The 12,421-nt window shown below is 33.9% G+C and overlaps 1 pseudogene; it reads right to left on the bottom strand.

Annotated features, from left to right (window-relative positions):
• LOC107719651 (protein strawberry notch homolog 2-like) overlaps positions 1–10,606 on the bottom strand; it is a 32,447-nt pseudogene extending 21,841 nt beyond the window's left edge.
• Between the last annotated feature and the right edge of the window lie 1,815 nt (positions 10,607–12,421).

Here is a 12,421-nt window from a genome sequence, read left to right as displayed (position 1 = left end):
TGTTCATTGTGCATTTAATAATTTTAACAGATTGAACTTTGAAATTAACCCTAAGAAGAATAATTGTCATATAACTATTGTTTATTGTTAGGTCATGTTATCTAACAAATAAAATCTTATTGTAAAGTGTTTTTAATACTACAGTTTGCATCTATTTGATATACACTTAATATATGTAATCTTATCTAAATTTATTATAAAGGCTGAGGTTTGTTATTTCCTGAAAAGTTATATTTTAGCTGGTGTCAATGATCTTATGTTGCATTTGGTCAGACTCAGCCCATTGCTTTACTTAAGTATATTATATTTTCCTTTTACAGCTGCAGACTGAGGAAGATCCTGAAACACACCAGCAAACCCTAAAACAGACAACAGTTTACAGATGTTTTTCAGTGGCAGCAGAACCGACTAAACTTTTGAGTGAAACTTGTTTATTTTTTTCATACTTTTATTACTTGTGGGAAAACTTGAAACACTTTTAAATAAGTATAAAGAATGGCATTGGTTTTGTACATTTAATTTTTGTTTAACGTTATTAATAAAAATGTTGTTCAATTAGCATGTCTTTGTGTTTTGCTTTGGTACCGAAATTGGTACCGAGAACCGTGGATTTTCACTGGTATTGGTACCGAATACTGAAATTTTGGTACCGTGACAACACTAATACAGTGTTTAATAAGCAGTCGTTTTACTAAATTCTGCTGAGGTGAAATTCAGTGCAGTCCTGTATCGTGATACGTATCGTATCCTCTGTATCGTGATATGTATAGTATCGTGACTTTGCTGGTGATACACAGCCCTACTGATTATAGCACTTAAAACCTGGAAAAGTCAGATTTTCATGATATGCCACCTTTAAATGTAATTCTAGAAAGTTCACAAATGTGTATAACTATACAAAAGGGCCTCCACTGACGGCCTCCCGTCGTGTGACATTCATTCATTAAGTACCTTACGAGTCATGTGATGCTTACTTTCAGTTCACTTTCTTTCACTTCACTTAACATTGTGGGAAATCACCGCAATACATTTCAGGAAGCTTCACACCGAGGTGGATATTTTTGTCGTGTTGCTAGTTAGGATGATACAGTTGAACTGCTTTGACAGCAAGCTGCCACTGAGCATGTGACTTTCATGTAAATAAATATTATTTAAAAAATTGCACTAAATTCTAAAAATATAAAATAAAGCATATACACTACCGTTCAAAAGTTTGTGGTCTGTTTAGATTTATAATTTTAGCAAGGATGCATTAAATGAATAAAAAAAAATCACAGTAAGGACATTTATAATGTTACAAAGATTTCTATTTCAAAATAAACGCTGTTCTATTTATCATTTAAAAAAAAAAAAAAATCAAATTTTCCACAAAAAAAATTAAACATCATTCACAACTGTTTAAATGATTTCTGAAGTTTCATGTGACACTGAAGACTGGAGTAATGATGCTGAAAATTCAGCTTAGCATTACAGAAATAAATAAAATTTTAAAATATATTCACATAGAAAAGTCATTTTAAATTGTAATACTATTTCACAATATTACTTTTTACTGTATTTTTGATTAAATACATACAGCCTTGGTGAGCAGAAGAAACTTCTTAAAAAAAACAACAACAAAAAAAACTTTTGAACAGTAGTGTATGCATTATTACTAAACCAAGACAATATGGTAAAAATTACTAATACTATTAGTACAGTTTTATTATTAATCTGTATGGCAAATCTGAAAAAAATGAAATTGAATATTAATAATATCATATGGAAATAATACATGCAAGATTTTATCAAGACTGGATTGTATGGAAACACGCTAGTTATTATATTTTCCTTTTACAGCTGCAGACTGAGGAAGATCCTGAAACACACCAGCAAACCCTAAAACAGACAACAGTTTACAGATGTTTTTCAGTGGCAGCAGAACTATGACTAAACTTTTGGGTGAAACTTGTTTACTTTTTTCATACTTTTATTACTTGTGGAAAAACTTGAAACAATTTTAAATAAGTATAAAGAATGGCATTGGTTTTGTACATTTAATTTTTGTTTAACGTTATTAATAAAAATGTTGTTCAATTAGCATGTCTTTGTGTTTTGCTTTGGTACCGAAATTGGTACCGAGAACCGTGGATTTTCACTGGTATTGGTACCGAATACTGAAATTTTGGTACCGTGACAACACTAATACAGTGTTTAATAAGCAGTCGTTTTACTAAATTCTGCTGAGGTGAAATTCAGTGCAGTCCTGTATCGTGATACGTATCGTATCCTCTGTATCGTGATATGTATAGTATCGTGACTTTGCTGGTGATACACAGCCCTACTGATTATAGCACTTAAAACCTGGAAAAGTCAGATTTTCATGATATGCCACCTTTAAATGTAATTCTAGAAAGTTCACAAATGTGTATAACTATACAAAAGGGCCTCCACTGACGGCCTCCCGTCGTGTGACATTCATTCATTAAGTACCTTACGAGTCATGTGATGCTTACTTTCAGTTCACTTTCTTTCACTTCACTTAACATTGTGGGAAATCACCGCAATACATTTCAGGAAGCTTCACACCGAGGTGGATATTTTTGTCGTGTTGCTAGTTAGGATGATACAGTTGAACTGCTTTGACAGCAAGCTGCCACTGAGCATGTGACTTTCATGTAAATAAATATTATTTAAAAAATTGCACTAAATTCTAAAAATATAAAATAAAGCATATACACTACCGTTCAAAAGTTTGTGGTCTGTTTAGATTTATAATTTTAGCAAGGATGCATTAAATGAATAAAAAAAAATCACAGTAAGGACATTTATAATGTTACAAAGATTTCTATTTCAAAATAAACGCTGTTCTATTTTATCACTTAAAAAAAAAAAAAATCAAATTTTCCACAAAAAAAATTAAACATCATTCACAACTGTTTAAATGATTTCTGAAGTTTCATGTGACACTGAAGACTGGAGTAATGATGCTGAAAATTCAGCTTAGCATTACAGAAATAAATAAAATTTTAAAATATATTCACATAGAAAAGTCATTTTAAATTGTAATACTATTTCACAATATTACTTTTTACTGTATTTTTGATTAAATACATACAGCCTTGGTGAGCAGAAGAAACTTCTTAAAAAAAACAACAACAAAAAAAACTTTTGAACAGTAGTGTATGCATTATTACTAAACCAAGACAATATGGTAAAAATTACTAATACTATTAGTACAGTTTTATTATTAATCTGTATGGCAAATCTGAAAAAAATGAAATTGAATATTAATAATATCATATGGAAATAATACATGCAAGATTTTATCAAGACTGGATTGTATGGAAACACGCTAGTCTATGATATTTATGGTTTATATTCTTTTTTTCTTTACTCGTATGGACTCAACAGATAAAAATAGTTTCAGGTCAAATTTGTTGTATTTTTATAAAAGATGAATAAAAATGAATTTGCACATGACACTTTTAACATGACACTATAAGAACAGGGATATTTATTAATAAAGTAAATATTAAGAAAATATTATAGCTGCATAACAGTGCATTTGTGTTCTTCAAATAAAATTGTGCATATTTAAATATCCTCAGACTCAGAGGTTATATGGAAATCCCCTTCTTCTGATATTGTACCGCAGGTTTGGCACATCGATTCAAGCACATTCCATCAACACAATACAATTCACTCGGCACTAACCTCTGGAACACTGAACCCATCCCATAATGCCCCATCTCTGCCTTGTGTAATCTCATCCCTCACTTGTATATGAAGCGAAAGGTGCAGGAAAATGGACTATAAAATCATTTTCAGGCTAGTAAATAAATACTAATAAAGTATATTGTCTCTTGAAACAACCTGTTTTTTGTCTGACCATTTTATTGCTTTCAGACAGAGCGTGGCGGTAAACAACACTCACAAGCCACGTCTAGACGCCTTTATCGGCTGAACATTCAACACCCAGGTACACATTATGACATGTTGAACAGACTGTATGCCTCTCTTTCAATGCTTGTTTTCATCGAGTTCAATTAAAGGGGTCATATGTTTAAACCGCATAAACACATTTCATTACACCAAATACACAAAATAATGTTCTTTTTAGCAGCATCATATGACCCCTTTAAATATGGCACCAGAACTATTTTTTTTCTACTGTACCGGTGACATTCCTACATATCTGGATGACACTATCACTGATTCAAACTGTTTTTGTTTTTGTGTCAGAATCAACATATATTATTTATATTTAAGACAAATTGTAAGGGGGCCAACCAGTTGGAGTGGAAAAGGAAATGACGCCCTGTACAAAATGTTGGTGCAATAGTCCCCCCCCAAAAAATGGTGTTTTATTGGAAAACATATTTAAATATTAAAAATATTGACAGTGCATGAGGAAACAAAAATAAATAAAAACTGTACAAAAAGAAAACAAAACAGCAACAATGTGCTAATTTGGCTAAACCAAATGACCCAAGGGTGCAACACTGCTCAATCCACAATCAGAACAATAACTGACTTCCTTTCAGCCAGCAAGCCTATTTATAGGCTGAAGTAGGGCTGGGCGATATAGCTAAAAAATGCATCAACAATATAATGTTTCATATCGTTCGGTATCGATATTTATTGACATTTTATAACCCTTTTTAAAACAAAGAGCAATAGAATAAAAAAAAAAATGTAACCACTGTATTTTTAGTTTACCCAATTTATTAAGACAACAAATATTTTTTTGTTTTGTTTTAAGTCAAACACAAAATAAAATTTAAACAAATATCTCCTTTCTTATGTTTTATATGTAGATTAAATAAGTCTTAAGGAAACATTTGTCTTGTCTCCCGAGGCCACAGGAGGGTGCAATGAAATAACAACTGTCTATAAAAAAACGTGCATAACGTCTAAATTTACATATATAAATCAAATATAATTTCGTAAATTGCATAAACAATTATGAACAAAACAGCATCATGCATTGCTTAATACAAAGAGCGCCATTCACACAGATTGCATTTAAAAACATAAGAGACGCAGTGAAATGGAATAAACCTTCACAAATTTGCAACGTTTTCTAAAAGTTTAAACTTTTTTTTTACTTTGCATGGCTACATCTCTTGTGTGAGACACGAGTGCAACAGTCATATTTTTCTATCTAAAAAATGCGCTGAATATGCGTTCTGTGTGAATGGCTTGGTTTCGGTTTTAACCTAATTATTAAGACCTTCTCCGCATTGAGCTACTATATTTCTCTAATATTTTGAATGCATAACGCAGACTTAAACTTTCCAAACAAGTAAAACAACAACCATTAACAGAAGAGAGTTTAACAACAAATTAAATGGCAAAACAGCCAAAAATGGTGACAGCCATATCACCCTGTAGCCCAAGACTGGTTGCCCACTGAAGCCAAGCAGGGTTTAGTCTGGTCAGTACCTGGATGGGAGACCTCCTGGGAAAACTAGGTTGCTGCTGGAAGAGGTGTTAGTGAGACCAGCAGGGGGTCTGTGTGGGTCTTAATGCCCCAGTATAGCAACGGGGACACTATTAGTGGTTGACCGATATATCGCCAAGGTCCACTGTCATATTCATGTCATTTTCATAAATAAAATTATATCAGCTTTATATCGGCCATCCGCCTCCCTGCTTTCCAAGATATCGGCATCGGCTGTCAAAAAACCCATATCGGTCGACCACTAGACACTATGCTGTAAAAAGGGCTGTCCTTCAGATGAGACGTTAAACCGAGGTCCTGACTCTCTGTGGTCAGTAAAAATCCCATGGCAATTCTCGTAAAGAGTAGGGGTGTAACCCCGGTGTCCTGGCCAAATTCCCTCCACTGGCCCTTGTCAATCATGGTCTCCTAATAATCCCCATCCACTGAATTGGCTCTATCTCTCTCTCTCCTCTCCACCTATACACTGGTGGTGGGTGAGGAGAGACCCCCTCATATGATTGTAAAGCACTTTGGGTGTACAGCAATACACAATAAAGCGCTATATAAATACCTCATTCATTCATTCAAAACAACTGTTCCTAAGTTCTCCCCCCTCTGACATCACATCAAAATGGCAGCTTCCACAGGAAGTGATGTGGCTGTTGCTTTAAAAAGCAGTTGGACCTAGATAAAGGGTTTGATTGTACAGAGTGTGAACCTGGAAGTTTAACTGCAATAAGGTTTGTGGGAAATTTGTGGAAAAATAAATGTAATTATCACTTGAATTATTGTGTGTTCTGGCATTTTGTTCTTTTTTTTTTTTTTGAAAAATAGTGATTTAAGAAAAAAACTAGAATAAAACACAGGAGTAACAATCTTAGACTAAACAAAACAAAAACTCCATAACACCTTCCTGATGTGTACATGGATGTTAATTTGCTGGCAATGCCCAGTACAAGTGAGATGAGTGTGTGTTTGTAAGTCCAAGTTTATAGAGTCAACAGGTTAACCTCTGACACAAATATGTCTTGAAAACAAATGACACATTTGTACATAGACTAACAATAATTAAAAGGTAGACATTCATTTTTACAGTGCAACCCTCTACATTGCGAGTAAATCACTCGCATATGTGACTAAATCTTCAATATGGGCAACTAAATAATGTCTATCATTAGCCATTGGCTAATATATCGCCAAGGTCCACTGTCATATTCATGTCATTTTCATAAATAAAATTATATCAGCTTTATATCGGCCATCCGCCTCCCTGCTTTCCAAGATATCGGCATCGGCTGTCAAAAAACCCATATCGGTCGACCACTAGACACTATGCTGTAAAAAGGGCTGTCCTTCAGATGAGACGTTAAACCGAGGTCCTGACTCTCTGTGGTCAGTAAAAATCCCATGGCAATTCTCGTAAAGAGTAGGGGTGTAACCCCGGTGTCCTGGCCAAATTCCCTCCACTGGCCCTTGTCAATCATGGTCTCCTAATAATCCCCATCCACTGAATTGGCTCTATCTCTCTCTCTCCTCTCCACCTATACACTGGTGGTGGGTGAGGAGAGACCCCCTCATATGATTGTAAAGCACTTTGGGTGTACAGCAATACACAATAAAGCGCTATATAAATACCTCATTCATTCATTCAAAACAACTGTTCCTAAGTTCTCCCCCCTCTGACATCACATCAAAATGGCAGCTTCCACAGGAAGTGATGTGGCTGTTGCTTTAAAAAGCAGTTGGACCTAGATAAAGGGTTTGATTGTACAGAGTGTGAACCTGGAAGTTTAACTGCAATAAGGTTTGTGGGAAATTTGTGGAAAAATAAATGTAATTATCACTTGAATTATTGTGTGTTCTGGCATTTTGTTCTTTTTTTTTTTTTGAAAAATAGTGATTTAAGAAAAAAACTAGAATAAAACACAGGAGTAACAATCTTAGACTAAACAAAACAAAAACTCCATAACACCTTCCTGATGTGTACATGGATGTTAATTTGCTGGCAATGCCCAGTACAAGTGAGATGAGTGTGTGTTTGTAAGTCCAAGTTTATAGAGTCAACAGGTTAACCTCTGACACAAATATGTCTTGAAAACAAATGACACATTTGTACATAGACTAACAATAATTAAAAGGTAGACATTCATTTTTACAGTGCAACCCTCTACATTGCGAGTAAATCACTCGCATATGTGACTAAATCTTCAATATGGGCAACTAAATAATGTCTATCGTTAGCCATTGGCTAATAAATTCTTAGATTTTACTCACCAGTGTGTGTGTTAGAGGCTAATTATAAGTTCAGCATAGATATATTTTCATTTGCTGAACACTCTGACTGAACGCTTGATAGTTTTGCTCTCTGTCAAGCGATCTGTACTTTTTCAGTTCATCTCAATGGATGCGGAGCACACCTGTATTTGACGCACCGTAAACTCTAGTGTGACGGCGCACGACTCGCGTCGCTTTGCTGAGAGCACTGTGTTGTGTTTCTCACACATGCAAAGAAAGAGAGCGAGAGAGTCTTACATACCACGCTGAATTGAGGTGCTATACTGTATGTAAACCATATTCTTTGTTCTATTTTCCTGTCTAAATAACGGAGTTCATTTAGAATTCTTCAGCTTTTAAGAACAAGCAGAAGATATGCCGGTTTCTCTAATGCTAATGTGCAAACGGCAATCTCATTGGCTGGTGCTCATCTATTACTGTCCCTGTTTTTATTTCAGCAAATCAGTTCGAGCGAACGCTGACAATGTGATTAATATTCATGAACTCAGCAGCTCATCAATCTTTACTGCGTTGTATATTGTTATTAGTAGTAGAATTAGTAGTAGTATTATCTTTTAATAACAATTACTATTATCAATTACTATTATCTATTTTTTTTTACAGAAACCTTGAATGACCAACAATATCTTAAAGGAACACTCTATTTTTGAAAATAGGCTCAATGCTGTGTGGTATCGGCGTTTGGTATCGGGGCATTTTAACGAGTACGAGTACGAGTACAGGGGACCAGTATCGGGCCCGATACCGCATCCCTAATACTTATTAAAGGCACAATATGTAATTTTCGCCGCTAGAGGGCGCGTATTCAAAATAAACAAATAGACAAAGGCGTAGTTTGATTACGCAGTGACTGAGTGTGGAATCATGGGAGTTGTCGTCTTCATCTCCACAGCCGATGCAATCCGACGGGACTCGGGCAGAAATCATGTTCATGGATGAGCTAATGATTTATTAACATAGTAGAATGAAGCAGGGTGAGGCTGAAAGCCGTCGAAGCGAAACGAGGCCGCTGAACGAGCGTGACACACGGCTCGAAAGCAGCGGAGCTTTTATTATGCCACAGTTGACCACTTTGTTTCCATGTTTTCTACAAAACAAAACCGGAAATCGAGGGGTTATGACGTCATTGGCAGGCGACACAATGACACTATGGAAACGGTCCGTGTCACTAGTTAAAATTGCTTATTTCTCTGGATTTAAACATTCTTCGAAACATCTGGGATAATGTAAGTACACAAGTCAGCAAAATATATAACACTGTTCTAGTGGTTTTTGGATATTTTAATAAAAAAATCTTACATATTGTGCCTTTAATTAATAGCAATTACTATTAATAATAATAAATAATAATATTGTTAATTATAGTTATTATTGTATTAATAATATTAGTATTAGTATTAATAATATTAGGAATTACAAATACTGTAGTTATTGTCCATCTTTTTAAAGTTATTATTGGTATTAACAATAATAATATTTTAAATATTAAATATTAAAACATAATAATAAATGTTATTATTGTAATGTTGTAATTATTAATTATTTGTATTTGTTAATATTACAATTACTTGATATTAACAACATATGATAACAGTAATAATATCATTAATATATAATAGTAGTAACAATAATAATCAGAATGATTGTATTGTTATTAATTATTCTTTATTTTCTATTATTATTAATTATAACTGTTATAATTCCTACTAATTCAAAATAGTATATATATACTAATATTACAAATATACAAATACTTTTTGTTAATAATAATAATAATATATTTAATTAATAATAATATAATTGCTTGATTTATTAAATTTTATATAATAATTTACCTACTATTACTACTACTACTAATATATTTACTTCAATTTAAGAATATAAAATAACAATAATATTGTCTAAATGAACAACATTTTTAAGGTTTGAATCATCTGTTTAGCTATGACTCATTCAAGTGGGAAAACTGGTGTCTGGTGTATTGCTGTGGAAGAATGTAATACCAAGTATACTAATAACCGTGAAGTTGGTATTTTCCTAGTCTGTCTGCATAAACTGATGTAAAATATATATTTTTTAATTAATGTCAAAGCACCATTAAAGGTTTTCACATTGTCAGCGATGAAATTCTGTGAATGCATTGAGATGTTTTTCCACCAAGGAGTGGGTGGACAGGATGTAGCACTGACGCTATAGCATAAACCACAATCTGTTATTCTTTCTAAAACCGAGACCCTTATTTCAGCGTTTTCAAAATCATTGACCTTTGCACACATATATCTCATCCACCTCCTTTCCCTGTGCCATATTGCTACAATAAATCGCTACTGTGTACTATAAATACACAGAGAGGACTTCCCACAGTCTCTGTAAACAAAACACCCGTTCGTTCACATGACCTCTGATGACACCTGATCACAAGACAACGTGAAATGATCAGGCATAGCAACGATTCCTGAATGAATACACATCGTTTCATAAGTATGTGTGACGCATACATTCTTAAAGCTGTTTGTCGGATATTTTGATAAAGAAAGTAACATAAGAAGATAGTTTCAAAATGTTTTTGTACACACAATGAAATTCAATGGGGTCCATAAACAACACTGTTTGGACCCCATTGACTTTCATTGTATAGACACAAAATGTCAGAGTTTAGGAGACTAAAGGATAATCAAATTTTCATTTTTGGGTGAACTATCCCTTTAAAGATTTTCTATGCCAACTTTTTTTTAACAAAAAAGCCGCTGAGTCATTTGCACAACAAAGCAGATGTTTAGGAAAAATCATTACGGAGTGCCATGGGCTTCATCAAGTCGACTAAAGTTGCAGACCAAGCCAGGTGATAAAGTACGTATCATATGTCACGTCAAGTTCAGGGATGTTTTTGCTTGCGCCTTATCGGTTCATGAAGATATGAAGGGACTTGTTGTGACATCCTGTATCAAAGTACCAAATTTTATACGTCAGGCATTGATAGGATAGTAAAAAACTGGACATACCAAAATATAGGCAACCAAAAACAAAAGTCATTTTAGATTTTGATGGAAGATTACGAAGACAAACTTGTTTTTTTTCTGTGGAATAACACGCATGATAACACGTGTTAAGTAAAAAAAAAAAGGTCAATTTTGGTTTCATTCTGACTTCTTTTAGGTTTCCTCTAGTTTTGGAAAACACTTCAAGCCAAACCTCCGCATCAGATATCATTATTAGACAGAAGTTTAAAAAAAAAAAAAAAAAGATAGAAAAAAAGTAGATAAAACTATTATATATGTCCGATAACCAATAAATGGCTGTTATGAAAATTTAATATTAAATGCATTATATGCATTTATTGCATTAAATATATTTATAAATAGTTTTTTTTGGCATATAATATTAAAACAAAGGAAATTGACTACAAAAACTACAAATAAAAAATAAAAATAACAATCACTTTCAAGACATTGAAAATAAAATAGAAACAAAACAAATAAAATGTAAACATTTATTACTTACATACACACACACACAAAAACGTTTTTAAAACTAGTAATTAAAAACTATTAATCACAAAGTAAAAACTAAACTAAGTGGGAATGACACATTGAAAATAAAATCGGAACTAAAAAAAAAATTAAATTTATAAACATTACAACTTCGAGTGGAGCTGAGTATAGCATTCATAAAAATACCGAGTCATTCTGTCTATATCCAAAATTTGTGTCTACAGGAAACTCTCTTCATTTGCACAAGTGCTATTTACACTCGTGATGACATCACTGTACTCCAAAACTGCCCAAATATTTACCCTACACTTCCTTTTTCCATTTTAAACCATCTTATTCTTTGAATTTTATTGAACACTGTCACAATAGAAGATACACGATAACAGTATTTGCACAAAACGGTGAGAAAAAGCTGCATGGCTTATCAGGAATTGCGTCTACCAACTGTTAAAATGACTCTGTGACCACAAAGACGTCATTCTGTCACCCACACACACCAAAGTCTTGAGGTTTTGCCAGATATCAGAGTGAATGACCCGAGTTTTTGAAAAAAGAAACCAGTAACGAACATTATGACTACATTATGACAAATAAAAGAGTGTTCACTAGGTACAATAGCTTAGCATTGTGTCTTGTCACAGCAAATGTGCTTTTATACCAAATATGCTTATATCCCTGTGATAACAAATGTAACTCTATACCAAAGGCATTGTGGTTAACAATATAGGCTAGCAACCGAAAGGTTGTAGGTTCAAAAGTTTTTTAATTGGTGTGACCAAAAACGTTCCACTTATAGATGCTAAGACATGAGAGGTAAATTTGAGATAGTTACCATAGGGGGTGCCAGAATAAACCCCCCGGCATCCATCTGATGTCCGTCTAAATGCGAAAAGCTGTGCCCGTCCATGGCAGGCGGAATGGAGAGCGATGGCATCAGACCGCAGTCTTGTACATGACGGACGAAGCCCACACTGTGTAAACCTGAGTGATCCGGTCAATGTCTTCTCACCATGACCTGAGTACACAAACACAAGAGACACAGGACATTCATAACGGTGGAAAAACCAGTGAGCGTGCATGAAGAAGCAGCTAAGCCGTCAGAGTTAAAACGTCACATTCATCAGTGAGAAATACCCTCGAATGGGGAAAAAGTCTGTAAACTCAAATGACACAAAACGTCATCTGGAACAACATGAGGGTGAATATA

The sequence above is a fragment of the Sinocyclocheilus rhinocerous genome, unplaced genomic scaffold (genome assembly GCF_001515625.1).
Source record: "Sinocyclocheilus rhinocerous isolate Xijiao unplaced genomic scaffold, SAMN03320098_v1.1 scaffold1294, whole genome shotgun sequence".
Taxonomy (NCBI): domain Eukaryota; kingdom Metazoa; phylum Chordata; class Actinopteri; order Cypriniformes; family Cyprinidae; genus Sinocyclocheilus; species Sinocyclocheilus rhinocerous.
Note: the sequence above shows the minus strand (reverse complement) of the source record. Positions and strands in the feature narration are given on the sequence as shown.